General features: G+C 47.9%; 1 long non-coding RNA gene across 1 annotated transcript; it reads left to right on the top strand.

Annotated features, from left to right (window-relative positions):
* Nucleotides 1-310: 310 nt before the first annotated feature.
* On the top strand, nucleotides 311-8659 carry LOC139357974 (uncharacterized). The gene is made up of 3 exons (XR_011612114.1): nucleotides 311-654; nucleotides 3722-3814; nucleotides 8023-8659. It is a non-coding gene; the product is annotated as an uncharacterized lncRNA (long non-coding RNA).
* Nucleotides 8660-9190: the final 531 nt, after the last annotated feature.

Here is a 9190-nt window from a genome sequence, read left to right as displayed (position 1 = left end):
CACACTGCTCCTTCTCCGTGCTCATTCCAAGGGCAACTTGTGAGAGCAGTACCCAGGCCAGCGTGGAAGTCCATCCCTGTCCATCTTGTCACCGTCACCCGATGACCTCAGATGTCCTAGAAGCGATGCCTCAGCCCCAGTGGGGCAGGGCCACCCCGTTTCAGCACCTGCTTCACCCAAAGCTTTCCTCAGGGAGTGTTTCCCAGACTTTCCATCACCTTCAGGCTGCCTCTGTGACTCCTATAACAGCAGCCTAAATTCCCCTGCCTGCCCTCATCCCGAAGCCAGGAAAAAGGCTAACCTGACGTACACAAGAATACGCTGAGGAGCAAGGAGACACAGAAAGGCTTGTGAAGAAGGTTCTGCGGGGGTCTAAGGCGCCTGGCTCGGTGGCTTTGCTGTGGGCGCTCTATTACTGGCGCCACGTCAGGGCGCGCCCCACCTGCGGCACCACGCAGGGCGCACGCCACCTACGGCGCCACGCAGGGCGCACCACCTCAGGCGCCACGCAGGGCGCACGCCACCTACGGCACCACGCAGGGCGCACCACCTCAGGCGCCACGCAGGGCGCCCGCCACCTACGGCACCACGCAGGGCGTTCTATCTGTGCTGCTCCTGGAGCTCTTCATTCCGGTTCCCCTCTTCCATGTGCAGGTTAGTCCTGTGTCTGTTTCTATCCATCCACACATGACCTGAGAGGGGGCCTGCAGTACCCTCAAAGCAGAGCTGAGGGTAGCGGGTCACACAAGGCTGAGCGCTCCCAGGGAGAAGCTGGGAAGACACCTTCAGGGTGAAAACCCCCAAACAAGGGTGCTGCGCAGGTTGTCAGCAGTGACAGTGAGGAGAGGAGCGGGGGCTGCGTGAGATGTGGCCTGGGAGGGGGCGGCCTCTTTGTTTCGTTGACCTCGTTCAGAAAGAATGTGAGCCAGGAGGGAGGCCTCCACGGCCTTGCTTCCCTGCTGCCCAGCCCAGGTGGTTCCTTTAGTGTGTCAACTTGGCCAGGCCACGGCACCCAGACACTGGGTTCACCACCATTGAGATGTTGCTGTGAAGGTATATTTTAGAAGAGATTAACATTAAAATCAGTAGACGTTGAGTAAGGCGGATGACTCTCCATAATGTGGGTGGGTGGGCCTCTTCTAATCAGTTGAAGGCCTTGGGAAAAAGACTGAGGTTTCCCAAGAAACAGGACATTCTGTCTCCGGACTGCCTCCAACTCGAGCTGCAGTGCCAGCTCTTCCCTGAGTCTCCAGCTTGCTGGTCTGCCTGGCAGATACGGGATTTACTAGGCCCCACAATCGCATAAGCCAGTTCTTTAGATCAAAACCTCTGTCTGTTTCTGTCTGTGTGTGTGTGTGTCCTAGTTTACACACTCACACTCACACCCTGCTGGTTCTATTTTACTGGGAGTCCCTTTCCAGCCCAGCTAAATCCCAATCTCCTCAGGTGGAGCCAGGTATTAGCGTGCTGGTAAAGCGCATCAGGTGGCTCTAGTGTGAAGTTAGGGTTAGGAAGATTGGGGCTCCCAGTCTCCTCAGGTGGAGCCAGGTATTAGCATGCTGGTAAAGCGCATCAGGTGGCTCTAATGTGAAGTTAGGGTTAGGAAGATTGGGGCTAACACTGTGGTTCTCAGCCTGCTGGGGCTAATGCAGAATTCTATGAAGAATCACCTGGACGTGACTTGCTAAAGATGGCTGGTCCCCACCTACCTCCAGAGTTTCTGAGTTGGTAGGTCCAGAATGGGGCCTGAAAATGTGTATTTCTGACATGTTTCCAGGTGATGCTGAGAGTGCTGGTCTGGGGACCACACTCAGAGAACCACTCAGGTAAAGGATGATGTAGATAGTGAGGGTTTACTTGTTATGTCAGGAGATGACAGCCACATTCTCTGCCTGGTTGTCAGTGGTCATAGCAGTAAAGGCAGTACCAAATGGCAATCAACACCCAACAATCACTGAGTTCTGTGCCTGGCACACAACTATGAAACTTACAAGCTCTATCTCATTTCATCTTGATGACCACCCTCTGAGATGGTTTTAAGATTTCCATGTCATACATGAGGAAACCAGGACAGAGAACTAGGGAAGTTGCCCAACTCACTGAGTGGGCTAATCAGGTCTGTCTGACTCCCAAAACCACAAACTCAACCATCTTACAAATAGGAGACCAAGGCTCAGATGCGCTGTGGTTATTCAGGGTCACCCAGCACCTAAAAGTGGAGTTGGAACCTGGCTCATTAGCCAGTCACCGTTCCATTCTGCATCATTTCCCATCTCACATGAACTAATAGGCCAAGGTTGGGATGAGGGCTACTGGGTGTACATTTGGGTAATTACAGATGATGATGGAGTCATGTGCCACATATCAAGGTTTTGGTCAATGGTGGACTGCACATACAACAGTGATCCCGTAAGATAATGGAGATGGAAAGTTCCTATAGGCTAGTCACATCACAGCCATCATAACATGCCAATGCAGTATGCATTTGCAGGGGTGCTGGGTAAACAAACCCACTGTGTGGCCATTTGTATAAAAGTCTAGCACGTACACTTACAGTATATAATACTTGGTGATGATAAATGATTATTACTGATTTACGATTTGGCTATATTACACTATTTATCATTATTTTAGAGGGTACTTCTACTTATGAAAAAAAATGTTAACTGTAAAAGAGCCTCGGGAAGTCCGTTAGGAGGTTTTCCAGAAGGCACTGCTGTCATAGGAGATGACAGTTCCATGCGTGCCCCTGAAGGCTTTTCGGTGGGACAAGATATGGAGGTGATACAGGTGACCCTGACCCTGTGTGGGCCTAGGTTAATGGATGTGTTTGTGTCCCAGCTTTTAGCAAAATCACTTAAAAGGAAAAAGTTTTAAAAATATAAAAAGGTTTATAGAATAAGGATAGAAAACATTTTTATACAGCTGTATGTGTTTGTGTTTTAAGCTAAATGTTACTACAAAAGAGTCAAGAAGTTAAAAAAGTTAAAAATTTTATAAAGTAAAAAAGTTACAGTAAGTTAAGGTTAATTTATAGTTCAAGGCCGGGCGCGGTGGCTCAAGCCTGTAATCCCAGCACTTTGGGAGGCCGAGACGGGCGGATCACGAGGTCAGGAGATCGAGACCATCCTGGCTAACACGGTGAAACCCCGTCTCTACTAAAAAATACAAAAAACTAGTCGGGCGAGGTGGTGGGCGCCTGTAGTCCCAGCTACTCTGGAGGCTGAGGCAGGAGAATGGCCTGAACCCGGGAGGCGGAGCTTGCAGTGAGCTGAGATCCGGCCACTGCACTCCAGCCTGGGCGACAGAGCGAGACTCCGTCTCAAAAAAAAAAAAAAAAAAAAAAAAAAATTTATAGTTCAAGAAAAATATTTTTAAATGTATTTAGTGTAGCCCCTGTGTGTAGTATTGATAAAGTCTATAGTAGCGCACAGTGATGTGTTAGGCCTTCATACCCACACAGCACTCACTGACTCACCCAGAGCAACTTCCAGTCCTGCAAGCTCCATTTATGGTAAGTGCCCTATACAGGTGGACCATTTTTTATCTTTTTTTTTTTTTTTTGAGGTGGAGTCTTACTCTGTCACCCAGGCTAAAGTTCAGTGCTCACTGCAACCTCCACCTCCCAGGTTCAAGCGATTCTCCTGTGTCAGCCTCCCAAGTAGCTAGGATTATAGGCGCCCACCACCATGCCCAGCTAATATTTTTGTATTTTTACTAGAGACGGGGTTTCACCATGTTGCCCAGGCTGGTCTCGAACTCCTGACCTCAAGTGATCCACCTGCCTCAGCCTCCCAAAGTGCTGGGATTACAGGTATGAGCCACCACACCTGGCAATTTTTTATCTTTTATACTTATTTTTGCTGTACTTTTTATATGCTTAGCTATGTTTAAATACACAAATACTTACCATAGTGTTGCAATTGCCTACAGTATTCAGTCCAGTAATATGCTGTGCAGGTTTGTAACCTAGGAGCAATAGACCATACACATAGCCTACGTGTGTTGTAGGCTGTCCTATCTAGGATTGTGCAAGTACACTCTATGATGTTCACACAATGATGAAATCTCCTAGCAATGCATTTCTTAGAACATATCCCCATCATTCAACAATGCAAGACTGTATCTAGTTCCTCAGAATCAAAAAAAAAAAAAAAAATCAAAACTCAAGAAACATCAACAGCCTCTCCTGCCCATCCTCCTCACTGTCTTGGTAAAGCAACAGCCTAAGTAGCAACTTGAGGAGACGCCTTGAGCATGGACCAGAGCGATGGCGGCTGCCCAGAAGCCAGAGTCACCGCCTTGTGCACCCACCGAGGCTCACATGCTGAGCGGCCAGAGCTCGGCTTCCTTTGTGGATTCAAATGCCGACTCGTGAGAATTCAGGCGCTTCTCACTCGACCCAGGCGCTGTTCTAACTCTGGAGAGCCTAGTGATCAGGACAGGCTGACTTCTGTCTCTGGAAGTTTACCTTCTGGCAGAGGACGAAGAAATAATGAAAGAGTTGCAGGTGAAGATTTTGAAGGCTTTGTGAAGAAAATGACAAAGGTCAGTGTCATGGTGATTGGCTTCAGAGTATAATTTCGGAGGTCAGGGAAGGACTCTGAAGAGCTCAGAGCTGAGATGAAATCTGAGCCATGGGATGGAATCAGCTCTTTAAAGAAGTGGGGAAAGAGCCCTATAGCAGAGGGAACACCTGAGCAAAGCCTTGAGGCAGGAGCACGCTGTGTTTCGCAGCAGAGCTCTGGAAGCTGATGTGGCTGGTGCAAGTAGTTTGGGAAGAGGAGGGAGAATGGTCAGTCCCAGACAGGAGGGCCTCAAGGGCCCTGAGTCTGAATTGCATACTCGGGGTGACAGGAGGCAGTGAGCAGACACAGCTGGGAGTGATGAGGCTGGGGGACAGAGTAGGCGTGTACTGTGGGGCCAAAGCCGAGCTTGTGTAGCAATGGATAGGTAACAACAGTTGCAGACGCGGTCCGGCGCAGGCCCCCTGCAGAAGCACACCTGCCTCTTTGCAGATATGGAGCCAAGTCCCTCTCACGTTTTTGTTCACAAACAGCATCTCCACCCCCCCGGGGAAGTGTCACTTCCTTTTTTGCAGTTTGCCACTCCGCGATTCTCTGATTTATGAACTTTCTAGCTCTGCATCTTGGCAAGGTGTAGATTTCAGAGGAAGCTTCTAATAAGGAGAGAAGGGGAATTGAGTCTTGTGAACTGTGCATTCAAGAGTTCTCTCACCTGACACAACTCATCACTGATGAAGGAGCGGGCCCTCTCTGCCCATGTTCTGTGGTCCAGACACACCCCTGCTCCAGAGACAGAGCCCAGTGATTTATGACAGAGTCCAATTAATGTCCTGCCTCCACTTTTCCAAACTGAGGAATGAGTTGGGAAAATTAGTTAATCTCTGTGAGTCTCAGCTTCCTCAACCACAGGATGGGTTGTTGAGAGAAGCAATTCAGATAGTGCATGTGAGGAGGGGCCCAGAAGGGGCCCTTGGAAGAACTGTTATCCTTACGCCTTTTTGCTCAGCAGGGCAAGCTACAAGTTACATATCAATTGTAGGCTTGGTTCTAATAGTACCTTCTATTATTTCTCCTTTCCCCAACTACCACTGACAGAAACATTGAATAAAGTTATTATCAGTAGTATAATAAAAACTAACAGTTATCAAGCAGTGACTTCATCTGTCACTCTGTAAACTCTTTACACATTGAATATCCACATTATATGATTGAATGTCCACAACAACCCTATTAATCCCATTTTATAGATGAGGACACTGAATCCTGAAGACAGCAACTTGTCCAAGGTCCGGTGGTTAATGGGTGGCTTCTGTCTGAGGTCATCAGTTCTGTGACTTTGAGGACAATACTTCTTGGAGCCCCATGCTCTTTCTCCAAACTTTATAATGCTGTTATATGCAATAATTAACTTCACACAAGCTCCAGCTGCAGGAAAGTATAAGATATTCCTAATCCTCACCTTGCAGAGCAGTTCAGGTTTCATTCCTTAAATACTCCTTTGCCTTGATCAATTCAGTCCTAATCAGGACACTTAGGTAAATCATAAACCCAACAGTTTCTGTCGGTGGGAGAGGCTGGAATCAGTGCCCTGTGAAGATAAGAGTTCAGGGCTCTGTGGCTGGTTTGCCTAAAACCCTCAAGCCTGGCTTTTCTCCTTGGGGCTCCTCAAGGCAACAGGTCTTCACCTTTTGGGGGATTATGTGACCTTGTGGATCTGCTCCCCATAACAGTGCACAGACAAGTGCAGTTTCAGGGCTGACCGTCACCCTACAGCCTCAGTAATGCCCAAGTTGAGATAGCTTGTATGAGTCAGCATTCCCCAGAGAAACAGAAAGCCATGGTGTAATTCAGCTCAAGCCCAGGGTCTGAGAACCAGGGGAACCGATGGCGAGATTCCCAGTCTGAGAACAAGAGAAGACCAAATGAGATGTCCCAGATCAAGCAATGAGGCAGGGGAAAAGGGTCAGTTCCTCCTTCCTCTGCCTTTTTACTCTATTCAGACCCTCAACAGATTGGACAATGCCCACCGACGTTGAGAAGGGCGATCTGCTTTCTCAGTCCCTCAGTTCTAATGCCAGTCTCACCCAGAAACACCCTCACAGACACACCCGGAAGTAACGTTTAATCCGTGCACCCCATGGCCAGTCAAGTGGACTTGTAAAATGAGCCATCACAGGGCTTTCTAGGGAAGCACAGGAACGTGGGCCCTTCTGCCCAGGGCTTAGGGGAGAGGGCTGCCCCAGGCCCCTGGAGGTAATGATCTGCCCTTAGGTCACTTTCCTAAGCAGAGGTGTTATTCAGTCTTTGCCAGGAGAACACTTTTCTTCCCATTCAGCACGATCATGATGCGGCCTCAATAGAGGCTTGCATCTCAGCAGCCTTCTGTCCTTTCTAGCTCCCCACGGGCTCTGGCTACCGAGTATGTGCCCTCCTATATGCCCAGAATGAATTCCCCACCTCTCCACCCTCCTGCTTTGCACTATGAGGCAATTTCAGGGCCTGGCCACAGCTTTTTCTAGCACCCTGTCCCACAAACCCTCTGCCTGGTGTCCAGATACAACCCGGCAGTGCTATGTAAGGCTCAAACAAGCCTTCTCGCCTCACCTTTCTTCTCCTCCCCGACCCTGAGGATATCCTCTTTGGTACTTCATGGGACTGTGTGTCTCAAAATCTCCTTTGAGGAGCCCAGGACGACGGCGAACTCCAGAGGGTACAGGGATGTAGGCAAATGCAGGGCAGAACCTAAGAGTTTCTTTGATGTCTTCTAGTTTCTATTTAGAAGTCATGCAATGTTTTGCATCTCATTCCATGATATGTACAAATTTACTTAAACTTTTTTTTTTTTTTTTTTTTTGAGATAGAGTCTAGCTCTGTCATCCAGGCTGGAGTGCAGTGGCACCATCTTGGCTCACTGCAACCTCTGCCTCCCAGGTTCAAGTGATTCTCCAGCCTCAGCCTCACGAGTAGCTGGGATTACAGGTGCACCCCACCATGTCTGGCTAATTTTTGTAATTTTAGTAGAGATAGCGTTTTTGGCCAAGCTGGTCTCAAACTCCTCACCTCAGGTGATCCGCCCGTCTTGGCCTCCCAAAGTAGTGGTATTACAGGAGTGGGCCACTGTGCCTGGCCTCACTTAAACATTCTAAGAGTTTTCTATTGATTGCTCTCAGGAGAATTGACGCTCTTATGCCATATCTTGCCTGTAGCTTTGTCTTTTCCCACTCAGCACACTGACTCCCGCAGAGAACCAGAACCCAGTTAGCAGGAGCTGCTGATTAGGGGTTATTCATTTGTTCATTTCTTCTGCACGTATTGGGGGAAGCCTGCCGTGTGGAGGATGGCACAGCTGTGAAGCTCACGAGTTCAGAGTCAGGGCTAACTTGCATTCAAGTCTCTGCTCACTTACTAGCTGTGTGATTTTGGGCAAGTGACTTACCCTCTCTGAGTTTTAGTTGTATTATCTTTTAATTTTTTTTTTTTTTTTTTTTTTTTTAAGAGACAAGGTCTCACTCCTGTCACCTAGGCTGGAGTGCATTGCAGCCTCGGACTCCTGGGCTCAAGTGATCCTCCCCCTTCAGCCTCCAGAATTGCTGGGACTACAGGTGTACCACCACCACACCGACTTATAGTTGCATTACCTATAGCTTGAGGGCTGTAGGGGCATCTGCCACATGAGACCTGTGAGAATTAAATGAAATAATGTCTGTAAGCCTTCAGTACCTTTCAGCACAATGTTCCTTATGGGCTGAATTGTGTTCGCCATTATGGCATAAGATGGCATCGTCTATAGAATTGTCCATATGGAATTATTAACTTAAGTGTTAATCAAAAATATTAAGTAGGGAATTATAAACAATGATAAAGATATTAAAATTATTTCATGTAAAACGCATAAATGCACACTGATTTGCCTATCTTTTGATGGAGGGTCAAGGCCCTGGCTTGTACCTTGTCTTTCTGCAGGAACTTTAAGTCTTCTTTCTTATACAAATTGCGAGTGTGATAAACAGGCTATGATGTGCAGTTTTGATTCTAAAAATGGAGCAAAGGTTTATAGGCATATACGATGCAAGAGTTGTATGAATATTCAATTTTTCTCCCAAACGTATAAACTTGTCCTGCCCACACCTATGTCAATGCCATTGGTTTCCAGAGACTCATCTTTCTCGGGTCTTTTCAACAAAAAACTGTCATTTTCACATTCATGTTTCATTAATTTGTAAGTGCTGAGTTAAATTGTGTAAGTGTGATAGCACATACATCTGGCAGAGTGGGTTTGGGAGGAATCCCTGTGATTCTGGGTGAAGGGCATCTCAACTGGTAGGGTAAGAAGGGAATGGTCTAGAGAATCCCCTAACACATTAAGCTCCAGGGCACGAGCACAAATGGAGTCCCACATGCCATGCTGCTGAACATTTGAAACTTACAAATCAAGCTCACTTGGCCAGACGCGGTCGCTCATGCCTGTGGTCGCAGCGCTTTGGGAGGCTGAGGTGGGTGGATCACTTGGGGTCAGGAGTTCAAGATCAGCCTGGCCAACATGGTGAAACCCTGTCTCTACTAAAAATACAAAAATTAACCAGGTGTGATGGCGTGCACCTGTAATCCCAGTTATTCAGGAGGCTGAGGCCGGAGAAATCGCTTGAACCCAAGAGGCAGAGGTT

The sequence above is a fragment of the Macaca nemestrina genome, chromosome 13 (assembly GCF_043159975.1).
Source record: "Macaca nemestrina isolate mMacNem1 chromosome 13, mMacNem.hap1, whole genome shotgun sequence".
NCBI lineage: Eukaryota > Metazoa > Chordata > Mammalia > Primates > Cercopithecidae > Macaca > Macaca nemestrina.
This window is presented reverse-complemented; position numbering and strand designations above follow the sequence as displayed.